Source organism: Perissodus microlepis, chromosome 17 (genome assembly GCF_051167445.1).
Source record: "Perissodus microlepis isolate ML-2025 ecotype Zambia chromosome 17, ASM5116744v1, whole genome shotgun sequence".
Classification (NCBI taxonomy): Eukaryota; Metazoa; Chordata; class Actinopteri; order Cichliformes; family Cichlidae; genus Perissodus; species Perissodus microlepis.
In genome coordinates, this window is record NC_140477.1 from 22,517,891 (window position 1) to 22,534,985 (window position 17,095).

The 17,095-nt window shown below is 39.7% G+C and overlaps 1 pseudogene across 1 annotated transcript; it reads right to left on the bottom strand.

The window, feature by feature from the left end:
- Window positions 1-12,496: 12,496 nt before the first annotated feature.
- Window positions 12,497-15,582, bottom strand: LOC146369613 (uncharacterized; annotated as a pseudogene). The gene is made up of 4 exons (XR_014797416.1): window positions 15,096-15,582; window positions 14,409-14,957; window positions 13,792-14,317; window positions 12,497-12,561 (listed from the first exon to the last, which is right to left on the bottom strand). The product of XR_014797416.1 is annotated as an uncharacterized LOC146369613 (transcript).
- Between the last annotated feature and the right edge of the window lie 1,513 nt (window positions 15,583-17,095).

The window sequence follows — 17,095 nt, forward strand, 5'->3', positions numbered from 1 at the left end:
TTGCAGACTTCACTATATACAGTGTAGACCCTCTAAACTAAGTTTAGGGGATGTGATCTTTCAATAAATGCAGACCGAACTGTTGTTGTTTGTTTACTTACACAGCATGTCTTGTAGAATTAACTGGAGTCATCAGCAACAGCATAGTGCAGCCATATCTCAAGTCTAATAACAGAAGACAGGAAAAGATCAATAAAGAAACAACTTCCCCAAACCAAAGCACAGATAAAACAATAAGTAAAACTGGCTGATCTAAAGTATGATTAAAGTTCAGCCTGATTAATATAAATGTCACTGACAATTGCTAATATATTGGAAAACCAAAATACTTACCACTGAGTTGATGTCCTTCTGTCCAACAGCAGGAGTGCTGGTCCCGAGCCTCAAAGACAGTAAGAAGCAAGCAGAGGGAGAAAAAACAGAACATTTTTTTTAGAAGCTGATTTGACCCTTAATGACTGTGCAATCATTATAACTAACAACACAGAAAGTCAATGTAGACCCAATACAACCAAATTAGACTAACACATATAGTATTAAAAACATCATCTACTACTGTGTCTGAATGTGTGGTATTGGCACTGTCAGTTTAGGCCTAAAGAGATATGTGTTTAAAAAAAGACCACCTAATTTAAATATAATCATTACATGCTTGTAAAAAGCTAACTTCCAATATATAAAGTTTCTAATAAGCAAAATGACCAGATCTAACATATGGCAGGGTTTATATGTAACATAATTTTTCTTATTATTCAACTGTGGAATTTAGCTTAATTCTTTAGAAGGACAAGCTGTATTACTTTATTCTCAATTATAAAGCCAACATGGACTTTAACCATTTAACAGGCCACTAATCTGGATTATAGCTTTCACAAAAAAACTTGCCTTTAAATCATTTTTCAACAAAACAAATACTATTGTTATTATTATTATTATTATTATTATTATTTAAAATGTAACAACTGCGGCCAAATGCGATCCTCCTTTTCCCCAGACTACCCTTTCTGGGTCACAAAATACACTTTTAAGATATTTTCAGGCGAGAATGTAGCTTTGCAATGCTCAAATATCTACTTTATGTATCAAAATATCACATATTTGGAAAAGTGCTTCGACGTTTTCGGAGAGCTCTGTTATCCACCAGCACGATAGCTGACCGGGAGGTCAACACTCGATAGAGCCGCCGTATCGTTTTCAACCCTCCTGCGGTCTTTTGCTACTCAGGTTAAACATGATATCTATAGTTAGTTAGTTAGGGCTATGGATTGAAAATACCCCCCACACCCCCACCCCTAACGGCTGCACCTCCCAAAAAATTTGTCTGGGCTCTTATCTCACTTTTTTATTTCAAACAGACATATTTTTATATAAGGTTTTTAAGGCTGTGGTGTTAATTTTTAAGTAACATGAGCCCAGTGGCAGCAGCAACGCTAGGCTAACACTAACTAGCTAGCAAGATTATAAACCTGGTGCTAAACTAAGAGAAGCCACAAAATCAATTTGAATAAGAGTAAACATTTACTCACCAAGTCAGTGTATCAGGTAAAGATCCACAGCAATGACAACAATAATATCTTGAGCTGAAGCTTCTCCAGGTTTGCTTAACATATTACAGAAAAAAATGCTGGCACCATGAACATTTCAAATTCAAATTTTATTTGTCACGTACACAGTCATACACAGTACGATATGTAGTGAAATGCTTAGACAACTGCTCGTGACCTAAAGAAAAAAAGGAAAAGGCTATGAATAAGATAGGAAATAAATATGAAAAATTAAAAAGGGTAAATTTAACTAGGAAGGAATAAAATATAAAAAAAAAAAAAAAATTAAGGTTAAAAATGAAATAACTGTACAACACAAATTAGAATGAAGGGTAAATTTAACTGGGAAAGAATAAGATAAAATATATAAATTAAAGTTGAAAATAAAATAACTGTACAACAAAATACACAATACACAGTATAGAACTATATAAGAATGTATGAAGAAATATAAATAAATAAATATATATATACACACAATAACAGCAGCTGTACAAGTATTAACTGGAAATGAAGAATATAGTGACCAGTGTTGTGCAAGCCACATTGTCTTGTGCAGTGCAAATATGCTTAAAGTGATTTAAGTGATGAAGTGAAAACAATGTCCAGAATGTCCAGTGTGTGTGTAAGAACTATATATGTGGGTCAGTACTGTGTGGTGGTGTGATTGAGAGACCGTATCGCCTGCGGGAAGAAGCTCCTCCTCAGTCTCTCTGTGTTGGTCTTCAGGGAGCAGAATCGCTTTCCTGACCTCAACAGAGAGAACAGTCTGTTGTTGGGATGGCTGAGGTCCTTCACGATCTTCCTGGCCTTGGTCCAGCACCGCCTGCTGTAGATTGAGTGCAGGTCAGGGAGCTCGGAGCGGATGGTGCGCTCAGCTGACCGCACAACCCTCTGTAGAGCTCGCCTGTCCTGCATGGTGCTGTTCCCGAACCAGGTTAAGATGTTTCCCGTCAGGATGCTCTCTATGGTGCACGAGTAAAAGTTCCTGAGCACCTTGGAGGGCAGTTGGAAGTCTCTCAAGCGTCTGAGGTGGTAGAGACGCTGACGGGCCTTTTTCACCACGGTGTTGATGTGACAGGACCATGACAGGTCCTGCGTGATGTGAACTCCGAGGTATTTGAAGCTGTCCACTCTCTCCACTGGGCACTCGTTGATGACAGGGGTCTGGTAGTTCCTCTCCTGCTTAGTGCTGAAGTCCACTATCAGCTCCTTTGTCTTACTGACGTTTAGAAGGAGGTTGTTCCTCTGGCACCAGTTCTCCAGATTCCTAATCTCCTTCAGGTAGGCCGTCTCGTTGTTATCAGAGATCAGGCCCACCACGACGGTGTCGTCAGCAAACTTGATGATGGTGGTGGAGCTGGTAGTGGCCACACAGTCATATGTGTACAGAGAGTACAGCAGGGGGCTCAGAACACACCCCTGGGGGGCTCCAGTGCTGAGAGTGGTGGAGGCTGAGACATGTCCGCCCATCCTTACTGCCTGTGGTCTGCCAGTTAGGAAGTTGGAGATCCACTGACACATAGATGAGCTGAGTCCCAGATGCTCCAGCTTGGTGGTGAGTGTGGAGGGAATTATGGTATTAAATGCAGAGCTGTAGTCTATGAAGAGCATTTTAACATAATTCCCCCTTCTAGTGTCCAAGTGAGTAAGTGATGTGTGGAGGAGATGAGAGATGGCATCGTCTGTGGAATGATTTGGACGGTAAGCGAACTGTAGTGGGTCCAGTGTGTCTGGTAGTGAAGAAATGATGAAGTCTCTGACCAGGCGTTCAAAACACTTCATCACTACTGAGGTGAGGGCTACAGGGCGATAGTCATTGAGAGAAGCAGGGTGGGGTTTCTTCGGGACAGGAACAATGATGGACTCTTTGAAGCATGTGGGGATCACCGACTGAGATAAAGAGATGTTGAATATCTCAGTGAACACAGGAGCTAGCTGGTATGCGCAGTCTCTGAGGATACGACCTGGGATGCCGTCTGGTCCTGCTGCTTTCCTGGTGTTCACTCTCTTGAAGGCTCTCCTTACTTCATGCTCGGAGATGACGAGCACGTTTCCGGTGCTGGCAGTATCTTCCTGTCTGCAGCCGTTAGCGCCGCTAGCACTAGCATCGTTGGAGTCCTTAGCTGCAGCCTCGAAGCGAGCATAGAAAGTGTTGCGGACTGATCCGTGCTAGGGAGGCGGACGGTAGTGATGTGGAATTTTCAAAACAACTTTCATCCTTCCGCACTGAGAAGCAAAATTCCCCGCTTACTTAGTTTTTCTAAGTTAAGACAACTGAAATAAATTGAGTTGATCAGTGTTTTTGCATAAAAAGTACTGGTAACTTACTTAAATTGAGTTCTAATAACAAATTGATAAAAATTGAGTTCGGTCTACTTTATATTTTTAATTAACCACAATATTAGATTTTACAGTGTGGATGCTATCAGTCTGTGGCTCTGTTGAGGTGTTATGGAAGACCAGGATGCTTCAGTAGCAGCCTTCAGCTCTTAGCCACTACACTATGTGACACCCCTTTCGTCCACGCTTACATTAGACAAAACTTTCTATTAATGTGCTTTGATAGTCTCTGGGAACATCCAACTTCTTTTAAGGTGCTCCTTATGGAGGGTGTCAGTTATGTTTTTTTTTTCCATAGCTGTCAGGACAGCAGTCATGTCCATCCTGTGAGTCCTCCTGAATTAGAAAGACCATTTAAAGGCTCAGGAACCCTTTGCAGATGATTTGAATTAATTAGCTCATAGTAGAGTGGCACTTTGAGTCTAAAATATTGAACCTTTTCACAATATTCTAATTTTGAAGTTGGGTTTTTCTTAAGTTCCAAATCATAGTCATCATAATTACTAAATGGGCTAAAAATGTCTAGTTTGGCATGTAATGAGTATTTAATATCAGTTTTACTTTTTAAGTTGAATTACTGAAATAATAATAATAATAATAATAATAATAATAATAATGGATTGCATTTATATAGTGCTTTTCGAGGCCCTCAAAGCGCTTTACAATTCCACTATTCATTCACTCTCACATTCACACACTGGTGGAGGCAAGCTACAGTTGTAGCCACAGCTGCCCTTTTGCACAACATTCAAATTTGTTACACCTTTAAATATCAGGCAAATCAAATGTTATATTTACCTTCTATTTCTATATATGGACCACCAGGACTCAATTCGCTGGTTATTCGTTGATGAACCAAACATGTGACTGGACTCTCCGCTGAAGTGGTCATCATGATGGTGACGTAGTGCGCACTGAACTGCAGCCATAATGCCGTTTTCTGTCCCAGAGTCAGTTCTCAGTCTCATCGGTACAACACCAAGGTTCCCAACACATGACAAGTAATAGTAAACTATAATCGCTGGATTATTATTTGTTGGTCCACATTCTAGACACAAAACCTTGCGTGAAAATCCATCAATGCACCCTGAAATGGCCAAACCGAATGGTTTCAGCTTGTCATAACAATCAGCATGCCACATGTAGTTGGGTCCCAGCGAATGATAGGTTCTCCTAATGAATCTTCTGCGTGTTCTCATCTGGCATCCATGAGGATTAAGCTCCTGGAGTATTTTCATCACATCATCCCTCTTCACTTTACGATGATGCTTTTGTTTAAGTACCTGCCACATTGTTCGATACCCAAACAATCGCCCAGGTCCTTGAAGCTCCGCTCTGATTGCGTTAATGATCGTTGTTCTGGAGTGAAAATGTTTTCTTCGGTAAAGTCCAGCATTATTGAGTTTACTTTTAAGACTCCTTAAACTCATCTTTACACCATGCAAACTTAACATCATGTCCATGATAACACTATATGAGTGACCTTCGTTGAAAAATTGAATGCAGTACTGTAGGTTGTCTGATCCTTCAGCCTGGTCTGTGTCCCGCAAAAGCTCCAGAGACCGTCCACAGGAAGCACAAAAAGGAGTGAATAGGCTGACGCTAACGCCACAAAACGGGAAAAACATTTTCCAGTTCTCTATGTAGTGCAGCGAGCACCGTCAGGGTAATAAGGAAGCGCTGTGAGGAGTTAGTTTCTCGACGTTTGTTGACATCCCGCGTTTAGCTGACTACAAATCACTTTTCTGTGCTACAAATATGGAGTAAGCCTAATCGTTGAGTCACTTCCGGTATTTCAGACAATCCCTTTCCGTCAAGAGCCACTTGTTAATTTGTTGCAGATTTGTTAATTTGTTGCGGACTTGTGTTTTCAGTGTTTTTGGAAATGTTATTTTGTTGTTGATGTTGTAAATGTGTTTTGCACTTCCCAGCCACTGTAAACAACTGAAAAGAACACAACATTAATAACAATCGCACTCTCCGAAGTAAAAATTTTACACACACAAATTGTTAAAGACAAATATGAATTAATACATTTTTAAAGGTGAGGCTCACATATAAAACAATGAAACTATTTATTAGATTAAAAAGGGGATAGACCCTATTTTCTGTACCGATTTGGTGACAGATCATGACATGAAATAACACTATTTATGTATTTATATACTGTATATATCTTCCCATATTTGAAAAGAGGTTCTTTAATCTACACAATGTCATCTCTGTATCCAAACACCATTGGGTGTTAAACATAGAAATTATGAAAGACTTATGTCAGATTAAACACGCATTACTATATTATTTCCTGAATGTACCTTTGTCTTGAAGATCGTTCTACAGAAACAAACATCGTGACTGAGCATGGGTCTCACTGATACACAACCAAGTTTACCTGAAAACTCGCATCATTCCTCTATGTGAGCTGTGCCTGCACTAAAGTCACAGGGCTCTGACAGCATGAAAATGAAAACCAGTTATGTCGCTGGACTGAGCCACTTTAGCTTAATTACCACAACTGAAACACTGCGTGGAGACAAAAGCTTCGAAAAACTGTGACTGACAAAATCCCGCACAAACGATTTTAACGATTTAAATCTTAGAAATATGGTATCTAACCAGATTCCTACTCTGGATGGCATTACCTTGGCCTCCAGTAACGCTGTGAGGAACCTTGGAGTCATTTTTGACCAGGACATGTCCTTCAACGCACATATTAAACAAATATGTAAGACTGCTTTCTTCCATTTGCGCAACATCTCTAAAATTAGAAATATCCTGTCTCAGAGTGACGCTGAAAAACTAGTTCATGCATTTATTACTTCCAGGCTGGACTACTGTAATTCATTATTATTAGGATGTCCAAAAAACTCACTGAAAAGCCTTCAGCTAATCCAAAATGCTGCAGCAAGAGTACTGACAGGGACTAGAAGGAGAGAGCATATTTCTCCTGTTTTGGCTTCCCTTCATTGGCTTCCTGTTAAATCCAGAATTGAATTCAAAATCCTGCTCCTCACATACAAGGTCTTAAATAATCAGGCCCCATCTTATCTTAATGACCTTGTAGTACCATATCACCCTATTAGAGCACTTCGCTCTCGCTCTGCAGGCCTACTTGTTGTTCCTAGAGTATTTAAAAGTAGAATGGGAGGCAGAGCCTTCAGTTTTCAGGCCCCTCTTCTGTGGAACCAGCTTCCAGTTTGGATTCGGGAGACAGAAACTATCTCTACTTTCAAGATTAGGCTTAAAACTTTCCTTTTTGCTAAAGCATATAGTTAGGGCTGGACCAGGTGACCCTGAATCCTCCCTTAGTTATGCTGCAATAGACGTAGGCTGCCGGGGATTCCCAAGATGCATTGAGTTTTTCCTTTCCAGTCACCTTTCTCACTCACTATGTATTAATAGACCTCTCTGTATTGAATCATATCTGTTATTAACCTCTGTCTCTCTTCCACAGCATGTCTTTTATCCTGTCTTCCTTCTCTCACCCCAACCGGTCGCAGCAGATGGCCGCCCCTCCCTGAGCCTGGTTCTGCCGGAGGTTTCTTCCTGTTAAAAGGGAGTTTTTCCTTCCCACTGTCGCCAAAGTGCTTGCTCATAGGGGGTCATATGATTGTTGGGTTTTTCTCTGTATCTATGAAGCGCCTTGAGGCGACTTTTGTTGTGATTTGGCGCTATATAAATAAAATTGAATTGAATTGAATTGAATTGAACTACATCACTCACTACTGAGTGCGAAACTTTTTCATAAAATTTTAAAACTAAATGAGGGAGGTTACAGCCCATCGAAATATATCATTGATATATTTTTTTTATGATAAAACATGTGGTTAGTGAAAGCTGCGAAGTAACAAAGATGTGAAGGCTTGGAAAGTGACCTTATGCTAGCAGTCCATTTCATGCCATTTTGCGTAAAAATACGATACTGTCATTACAGTGGTCATTATTAATCTAATTTTGACGTATCATACTGTTTAGAACTTTAACTTAAAACTGCTATACGTTATTGTTTAAAACGTGTTGTATATTCGAACAAATTAAGATAATCTTACCTCGGACAAAATGGAGATCATCCACTGCTGAACCGTGTGTGTCCTGCACATGGCACAATGGACTACAGGTGGAAGTGTAGAATGATTGAAATGAAAATGCTTTCAATAGTTAAATCTATTAGATTTCTTAATTTTTCATGGTACTCATACATTTTTGTTAAATCTGCTCAACAAACTATTGCTTAATTTACCCCAAACAAAATTGTGTAAATTTAAATAACTGAACATCTCAAAAATGTTTAATTTTGTCTAGATTTAATTAAAACAACACATACATGGTTTTTACTGAGTAATACTTACTATTACTTTCCTATTAGATATTAATGAACCCAAATCACAGTTTTTACAGTGTACATCACCTTCCCTGACAGTCGTAGCTTGGCTCATCTGAGGGTGAAATTATAAGAATGTGTTATTTTGCAAAGTGCTCTCTAAGGTTCTTAAATAAAATATGGCATTGAGGTCATTTCTTTTGAATTAATCCCATCACCAGTGTGTGAATGTGTGTGTGAATGGGTGCATGACTGGATGTGTAAAGCGCTTTGGGGTCATTAGGGACTAGCAAAGCGCTATATAAATACAGGCCATTTACCATTTTTGAAATATAAGAACCTCTCCTGGTTTTAATGGCACTTTGGATTTCCTTACTTTCTGTTCCACTCCCAACCCCTAATAGATGCTGACAGGCTGACACAGTAACATGGAAAAGGGAAAGAAGTTGGAAAGGACTACTACAAATAAACCTGATGCCTAACAATGAAAAATGTAAAATAAGAACAATAATAATAATAAAGATAAAAGATGAAGTAACAAGTTTTTAGTTTCTTGTTTATTCCAGATGATCATCCAGATGTCTGTGACATGTGATGTTAAACACCATAACGGAAGACCTTTGTCATGCTTAAACTCATCATATATTTTTGCATATGGTGAGCAGGCAGTCAGACATGCTGTAACTGTGGGGTAGAAAACTGCATGAACACCATACGGCAGGGGTCTCAAACTCCAGTCCTCGAGGGCCGCTGTCCTGCAACTTTTCCATGTGTCCCTGTTGCAACACACCTAGTAGGTCATTAGCAAGACTATAGAACTTGACTGCATGCTGAGTTGGCAATTCAGCCATTTGATTCATGTTACAGCAGCTCATGAGTGAATGAACATGGTGCAATAAAAGTCTTTTTAGAAGTATATGTTTCCAAATACATACATTTACTTAAATTTACTTGAGTAGGGTTAGCATGCAGTCAAGTTCTATACTCTTGCTAATAACCTACTAATTGTATTCGGGTGTGTTGCACCAGGGACACATGGAAAAGCTGCATGACACCGGCCCTCAAGGACTGGAGTTTGAGACCCCTGTCATATGGAATATGACAGGTGTGGTTGAACTGCGTGAAGACTCTGAAGTTTCTCTTCTCTTCTGGCAGGACAGGAATGTAGCCTTGTCCTGTGAGCCACCGTAAGGATGTACTTGGAGTAGAACTGGACCGTCACCGGCCTCAGGCTCTTCACCTTTTCAAAGACAAAGCAGTCATTTAGATAAAATATTAGATATTGTTTACCTGTAAATGCACAAAGTAAATTTAGAAATTAATTCTTGTCAAGAGTGAACAAGCACTGACAGTGTAATCTACAGCTGTGGCCAAACATTTAGAGAATGAGAAGTGTTGTTTGTTCATTTACAAAGTTTGCTGTTTCAGTGATAGTTGTATATCATATTATAGCACTTCAAACAGAGGTGATCCAGTAATGCTGCACTAATGAATTACACTAACTATTCACTTTAGCTAAAGTTATTAAGTTAGCTAAAGAGTTGGGATGCTGTGTAAGACATAAATAAAGCTAAAATACAAAGGTTTGGACACCGTTTTGCATGTTTCCCTACTGTAGGGGTGTCTACAAGCATACAGGGCTCTAAGAGGGTACAAGATGACAACTTTGGAATTCTACTAGAAACAGTCGATCATATTTGTTTGTCAAAGCTGAATTCAGGGCAAACTACGCTAAATTTGCGTTTTTAATCTAACAGCTACAATAAGCATAAAAGTTACTGTACGGCTATCATTTGTTAACATGATGCTTGTTCTTATACATGTAATACATTTATTACCAACCTGAGAGTTTATCTGCTGGTCATTCGACATGACGAATGACTTCTGAAGTCTTAATTCAGCTCAAGATGCTGTAGATTCCCGTCAGTAACACTTTCGGTCCGCTAGTAAAACGTAGTTCTATTAATCTGCGCTTGATTACTCTTGAACCGGAACCGGGTGTAAGTCCCAAAAAACTGAATTTTGGAACTGAAATTGAATTGTAGAACTGAAACTGAACGGTGAGAAGTGAACCTGAAATTATTCGAGAGCTAAATTTTTAAAGGATAAAATACGGTTTCAAAGAAAATGAATTCATTTTCAAAATATAAAATTCAATTTCAATTTAGTGATGATCATTTTCAAACCAATAAATTGAATTTCAAATTAGGCTAATTCATATTCAGTTTTTAAAAAGCATTTATTAAAGTTACAATTCAAATTCAACTTATTCAAATTCAGTTTCTGATGGCTCAGATTTCTGCCCATAGACGTGGCCTCTTTGACTGACAGGTGGATGGCGACACAGGTGGCTGTGGCTACTAACTGTTTGCTAGGCTTCACCTCAGCTAACTGGAGTCCCTGAACTGGACCTCTGGACCATGTTCGTGCTGTTGGAATCTTGGAGCATATTTAATTACATTATCTGACAAACTGTGGAAGGATGTGGAAGTTGTGAAATGTGCCCCAAAAGTGAAAATACAGTAAAGACAGAAGTGACTTCTTTGCTGAATCCGTGTTGCAAACTCAAATGCAATCGCATGGCAGGACGCTGTGAACCAGTGGTTCTCGAACTTTTTTTTTTTTTTTTTGTTTTTTTTTTAAAAAAAAACATCATTGCCCACATGGCAGGAAGAAATATTTTCACGCCCCATCTAAACAAAACAATGACAGAAAAGCCTAGCTGCAACTTTATTTAGAAAATAAACTCAGTCACAATGAATCCTTCAGTATTTTTCCATTTCAAACAACTTTGACCCATGGTAGGTACCTATTTAAAATAGGACAGAGCTGTAAGCGCACAGTCAGTTAAAAAGAGTTTAATTTTTAATACAAAATTAAAGTAACAGTGTAACAGCGGCACCTAAAAACAATTAAAAACTTTACCTTATTAAAAACGATAAAACTGTATGATTGCCCATGAGACAGGACAAGCGCTGCAGGGAACCGTTTAAGAACAAATCGACATAGCACACAGGTTAAAAAGGGACGGCAACTCACACATGACCCCAAATGGGCAAAACACTATAGAAAAAGGCAAATCTTCAGTGCCGTCTTTACTCAGGCCCACCGCTGTGCATGGAAAAGTGGTGAGACCAAAAAAAAAAAAAAAAAAAAAAAAAAAAAAAAACCCACCACACCCCACACAGCATTTGTTTTCCCTGCAGCGCCCGCAACACACGCGCGAAAGGGGTTAAAATACTAAAAGAATCAATCTCTGTGGTGCCTACTGATACAGAAAAATAAAACAAGAAACAAACAAAACCGACAGCCGCAGCAGTCAGTCTGTCGAATTACACCAGTATAAAACAAATTAAAACACACTGATGTGTCGGGTCCCTTGCCCGCAGCCAGAAATCCACTTGGCAAAGCAGCAGCTCGATACTCTGTAAATAAAAAGCAGGAGATGACTTACGCTGGACAGTAAAACACAGGAATATTCCTCAACTGTATTGTTTCGTTACCTGTCCACAAGTTCGCGTCACACCCTAATAAATGTGAGTCAGTGGCGGTGAAGTCCACTACACTGTTCTCACGGGAACGCAATGTTTCCCACCTACAAGGGTGCAAATAACTAAACCTCGGCCACAACAACCAGAGCTCAAGTGGTACATTGTTGCGTAACCTACCGTTCTAACAGAAGTTTAGGGGGACCCGCATCAAGCTTTCATGGAAAGAAATTTAAAAACACCAACTTGCCCAACTTGGACCAAGCACTCGCAGCTTCAGGTTTGCTGAGAAATACCTAATTGCCCACACCTGAGCTTATGAAAGGAGCAAAGACCAGCTCCGCCCACCAGGGGCGGTTCCCAGACTCAGGTCTCACCTGTCACACAACTATTGGTGACCTTTGACAATAGACTGCTTCACTAGGCTGCAGCACTTCTTCAATAAAGCAACAAGTCAAAGAGAATGTAAACATTACCAGACATTGAAAAATAAAATTCAGTCCTAGTATTGTAAAAAAAAACAAAGAAAGAAAAAGAAATACAGAAACTTGTGAACAGAGATGAAAAATATATCATTTAGTGAGAGTTTAATACTATTCACTCTTAGTGGCTGCAGTGAGCCTGTTTTCCCAATTACATCTCCCTGGCTTAAAACAGAATGAACTAGGTCATGTTGTTGAAGTTGATGTGAGTAGGCTGTAGCAGAAAAGTCGACAGCCTCAATAAAGAAGTGTACAGAAAAGTGTGAACATGTGGTTCGGTCTCTTGTGCCCCAATCCTGTAGCGTAGCGGAGACATTTCTACACTGCTTGGGCATAGAGAAACTCAGTAACAGCGTTTACCCCCACCTGCTGAGTCAAGCCATCTAGGACACAAACAAACACAAAAAGGAGAAAAAAGGCCAAATTAGAGCTTAAATATGAATAACCTCTTGTCAACTGTCTTCAGCAGGGAAAAAGCATAAATGAAATCCTATGTAAAATGTCAAAGTACAACATTTTAGAACTTGCCTCAGAGTCTCTGGAATCTAAAAAAGCAAAATATGATGATATTCAGCAACATAAATTAGTGTTTTAAGATTAAGATTTAAGATTACAATGAAATTGTGATTGTTTCAAAGCATACTGTCATGAGAGAAGGCACTGAACACAGACTATTTGCTGGGGAGGTTGCATAGCTGTGTAGGTTGGCGAAAGGAGCCGGTAACTGGCCGGGGCATCACGATGGTTGCTAGTAGTCTGTGATAGAATAGAAAATAATGGGAGTAAATATTTCTAGTCCAACATCATCAGATAACCATCAAACCATCAAAATAAAATTAAACGTTTAAATAAAATTTAATTTAATTTAATCTCCAAAAGTTGATTCTGTTCGTCTGGAAAACGCTACGTCCAGATAAACAGAATGAACTTTTGGAGATTTACTTACCTGGATGATTGAGCATGCATCAAGACGTTTAAATGCCAATAAATTGTTAAAATTGAAAAGCATGTGCCTCTTTGATTCAAATGTGATTATTTGTAAATATGTCGCTGATATTACAGTTTTTTCTGATTGCTTAAGCACATTTTTTGTAACTATTGGCTATTTTTGCAAAACTCTACACACAAATAAGAAAACCTGTCACCCAATTATCAAAACATTGTAGTTCTCTTGCAAAAGCGAACACAGCTAGATTAACTCTTCACACCTTCGTAAAAATGGTGTTTTCGTATCAAACAGTACACACAAGCCATCATCTACTAAGCACACAATGCGCCAACTGCACACTGATGGTATGAATACAAAACACATCTGGCTTTTGCTTTCTCTGTGTACAGATGTCAATTTGAGGTCACAGTTTTGTCATAGTGTCATGTAAACATACAAGGATCCAAACTTCAAGTATTGGTGTTTATTCACACTCATCAAAACCAAGACAAAGTCAGAACACAAAATAGGAATTTCACAAAAAAAAGGAAAAAAAAAGACAATCAGCCTACATCATGTCGTCTTTCTGGGTCCGGCCACAAAATTTCGTCCACATCGCATGCGATATCCTCCAGTCCAAGGCACCGGGGAAAATATCTCCTTGAATGCCGTATCCAGGCCTGACATGATGCCTGGTCAATATCTCCACATGCCTCCTCCATTGCCTGTAAAAGGGCTACCTGTTGATGAGGATGACGGTCGTACACTTTCCAGCGCCAGGCAGAGAAGAACTCCTCGATGGGATTTAAGAATGGAGAGTATGGAGGGAGGTTGAGTGCCATGAAGGATGGGTGGTCTGTAAACCAGTTGGGGACCAAAGCAGCCCTATGGAAACTAACATTGTCCCATATGATGACATATCGGGTCTGCTCTGGTCTCTGAACAGTGAGCATGTCATGCAAGGTGTCCAGGAATGCAATAATGTGTGCAGTGTTGTATGGGCCTATGGTTGCATGATGGTGAACAACACCATTTTGGCTTATAGCTGCACACATGGTTATGTTACCACCACGTTGTCCTGGGACATTGATGATGGCACGGTGTCCAATAATGTTCCTGCCACGTCTCCTGGTTTTACTGAGGTTAAAACCGGCCTCATCCACAAAAAGTAGCTCATGTCCCATTGCATCTGCTTCTAGTTCCATCACTCTCTGGACAAGACAAAACAAATGCAACACATCAGGCCCATGCACAGCACTACAGTATGCACTTCCAAATTCAGAACCAATGACACTAGCTTACCTGCACATAGTCATATCGCAGTTGCTTTACACGTTCTGTGTTTCTCTCGAAAGGAACTCTGTAAATTTGCTTCATTCGCGCGCAAGTACACGACTTAGTGCAGAAATGCTTGCACTGTGTATATTTTGAAAGATGGTGTCATTATCAATTATGCGCTGCTGTATTTCGCGCAGTCTTATTGCATTATTGGCAATCACCATGTTCACTATATGGGTCTCTTGCTCTGGAGTGAACATTCTGCCTCTGCCCCCAACATCTGGACGTCTAGCAATTCTGTAAAGTAACAATTTCAGTATTTTTGCATGTATGGTACTGTTGTGTTTCTCATTAGAGTATGGCAGTGCTACAAAGTACTTACCGATTCTCATTTCGAAATGTCCCAATGATGCTTGCCACAGTGTAGCGGCTCAGTTTAGGCTGAACCCGTTGGCCAGCTTCCCTCAGGGTCATCCCATGGTTGATGACATGGTCCAGCTCTGATGTCATCAGTTATTCTGTTTCTTACTCTTCTTACCCTTCCTCTTTCCCCTCCTCGTCCTCTTCTTGCTCCTCCTTGTCCTCTTCCTCTAACTTCCTCTAACCCTCTTGCTTCTTCACCTCCACGTCCTCTTCCTCCAACTTCTTCACCTCCACGTCGTCTTCCTCCAACTTCTTCACCTCCATGTCCTCTTCCTCCAACTTCTTCACCTCCACGTCCTCTTCCTCCAACTTCTTCACCTCCACGTCCTCTCCCTCGGCCTCCTCTGATTCTCACTCTTCTCACTCTTACTGCTCCGTCCATTGTACTCCACATAGACAGCTTACCTGTGGCCTGTTTATAGTGCTTAGGCTGATTGCAAAGTGGACTAATTATCTAAAACAGTTTTCACAAGTGAAAGTGTGCCAGACAGTTGGCAAAATAGTGTTAATGATAGCCATACATGTGTATAATTTTGCTAGGAGTGTGTTGGAAGTTTGGTAATTGAGTGTAAGCAGTGAGTTGTGTTTAAAGTTCTGCAAAAAGAGTGTTGTGCAGTGAATTGTGCCTACAGTTTTGCAAAGTGTGTGTTACAAAATTGCAAACTGAGTGCAAAGCAGTGTTTGTGCTTTTAGTTTTGCAAACTCAGTGAGTGGTTTTGCTATAAGTATTAATAGTTTTAGGAATTGTGCTATAAGAATCACAGTTAGGGTTAAAGCCATCAGAAAAAACTGTAAAAACTGTTTTAAATGTTTTAATTCATGTTACAGTTCATCTTCAGACACAACGAGAACAACCATACTCGAAGGGGCAGGTCCCTGTTTCCTATTACGTCCTCAAATCACGTTGGCGCTGGGGGTTTTCAAATACGTCCGTTGCACTGACTTAAAGTCGCACCCGTGCGGTGACTTTTCATCAGTATCACTTAAGCTGATAAAATGAGTGGACGCGTTTTCATGTCGTCATTCCTTGAAAATTAAAAGGGAGACCAAATGGGCATGATCATCTTTGTGTTTGATAGCAGTTGGTTTAGTATTAGAGAACACTATTAGTTTCTTTTCATACTTTCAAGTTCCCTGCGAAATTTTGGTTGCTTCTTCTTTTTTTCCCTTTCCTTTGATTCATCTGTTGCACCATGTCCTCGACTTCCATGATAGTTTTTGTTTTTTGTTGTTTTTTTGGGGGGGGGGCAGGATATCAAGCAAGACATTGGGGTCCTTTAAAAGACTAAAAGTTGCTACTTCTGACATGACTGGTAAGTTAGGTTTTTGTTTGTTTTTTTCATTGGATCTAGTTCTTTTTTTGCCATTCTTGTGACATTCCCTGCAGCATGTGGGTTTGCACTGCCTGTGATCCTGCATCTGTAAACATTGTAGGAAAATTACTTGTTTTAATTTTTTTTTTATTGCCCTCCGGTGAGGCTTAATGCTGCATTTAGAAGCTACTGACGTCGACCAAGTGAAAAGGGAGCGAGACAGGCAGTGGTGGTGCACAGTCAATAAGAATACTAAATTGTATACCTAAATAAATGTTATTTACAGAGGAAAAAAAAAAAGAAAAGGAGGAACTTGCGAATCCCATTTTTTAAAATTACTCAAAGTGCAATTTCTCGGGGTGCCCCGTGGGTTCGAGGGAAAGAGGAATTGTGGCAAAAGAAAAGAGGCAGGGCCAGAGCGGGCGTTCCATACCACAGACTTATGTTTGGTGATTTATCAAGTCAATGGGAACATTATAGTCTGAATATTCTCCAAGATAATACGAAAAATATCTATAAAAAAATTAATGAAATTAAAAATGGTGTAATTCAATATAAGTATGCAAATAAAGATGAAAATCCTTCAATAGTTAAAAATATACAAGACAAATTACTATCCGAAAGCATGAGAGACGTGGTATGGCTCATCTCGCTCGGGCGCCTCCCTGTGAGAGCGGTGGTACAGTGGAGTTGTTTTGTTACCACCATGAAATGTCCTATGACAGACTGTGATGAAGATGAGACCCTAGAACATCTTCTATTGGATTGTTATAGGACAACTGAGATCAGGCAGAAGATGACAGAGATTGGCTATGATGTGGATGTTAATATTAAAGCAGTTAAATATGGTTTGTTTAAAGAAAAAATGTGTGATGACAAAAGGAGACTCTTTTGGTTGGTAATGTGTGTAATAAACACACATATTTGGAAAACCCGTACCAAAGGAGTGTTTGAACAAAAAATGATAAGTAGTGA